Raw genomic sequence first — 1,436 nt, forward strand, 5'->3', positions numbered from 1 at the left:
AGAGACAGAGAGAGAAAGGGAGTCTCACTATGTTGCCCAGGCTGTTCTGGGATCAAGCAATCCTTCTGTCTTGGTCTCTCCTCTCAAAGTGCTAGGATTACAAGTGTGAGCCACTGTGCCCAACGTATTTTCAAGAAATATGTCTTAAACATTTTTCTGTGACCCATTTTTGGTGATGCTTTGTAGCCTTTAAAAATGTTTGCTGGCCGCAGTGGCTCACGCCTGTAATCCTACCACTTTGGTAGGCTGAGGTGGGTAGATCACCTGAGGTCAGGAGATTGAGAGCAGCCTGGACAACATGGTAAAACCCTGCTTCTACTAAAAACACAAAATTAGCCAGGTCTGGTAGCGCATGCCTGTAATCCCAGCTACTTGGGGGCCTGAGGCACGAGAATTACTTGAGCCTGGGAGGCAGAGGTTGCAGTGGGCCAAGATTGCGCCATTGCACTCCAGCTTGGGCAACAAGAGCGATACTCCATTTCAAAAAAAAAAAAAATTTTTTTTAACCTTAGGCCATGCATGGTGGCTCACACTTATAATCCCAGCACTTTGGGAGGCAGAGGCAGGTGGATCACTTGCAGTGAGGAGTTCAAGACTAGCTTGGCCAACATGGTGAAACCCCATCTCTATTAAAAATACAAAAATCAGAGGGAAGTGGTAGTGCATGCCTGTAGTTGCAGCTACTCCAGAGGCTGAGGCACAAGAATCGCTTGAACCCGGGAGGCAGAGGCTGTGGTGAGCTGAGATTGTGCCATTGTACTCCAGCCTCGGCAACAGGGCAAGACTCTGTCTAAAAAATATATATATATATACACATATATATGTATATATTTATATATATACATATATACACATATATATGTATATATTTATATACATACATATATATATATTTACCTTTCAAGCCTGGCACAGTGGCTCACGCCACTGTAATCCCAGCACTTTAGGAGGCGTAGATGGGTGGATCACCTGAGGTCAGGAGTTCATGACCAGCCTGACCAACGTGGTGAAACCCCATCTCTACTGAAAATATAAAAATCAGATGGGTGTGGTGTCATACACCTGTAATCCCAGCTACTTAGGAGGCTGAGGCAGGCAGGAGAATCACTTGAACCTGGGAGGTGGAGGTTGCAGTGGGCTGAGATTCAGCCACTGCACTCCAGCCTGGTTGACAGAGCAAGACTCCATCTCAAAACAAACAAAACAAAACAAAACAAAACAGATTTTACCTTTCCAGTCAAGAGAAGGTAATATCAAGCACAGAAATATGTAATATATATTGGTATGCTGAGTATGCTGAGAAAGGCAAATGTGTTTTTCTCTTTAGAAACTGGACTTCTTGGCTGGGTGCGGTGGCTCAAGCCTGTAATCCCAGCACTTTGGGAGGCCAAGGCGGGTGGATCACGAGGTCAAGAGATCGAGACCATCCTGGTCAA

This window comes from Cebus imitator, unplaced genomic scaffold, assembly GCF_001604975.1.
Source record: "Cebus imitator isolate Cc_AM_T3 unplaced genomic scaffold, Cebus_imitator-1.0 Scaffold321, whole genome shotgun sequence".
Taxonomy (NCBI): Eukaryota; Metazoa; Chordata; class Mammalia; order Primates; family Cebidae; genus Cebus; species Cebus imitator.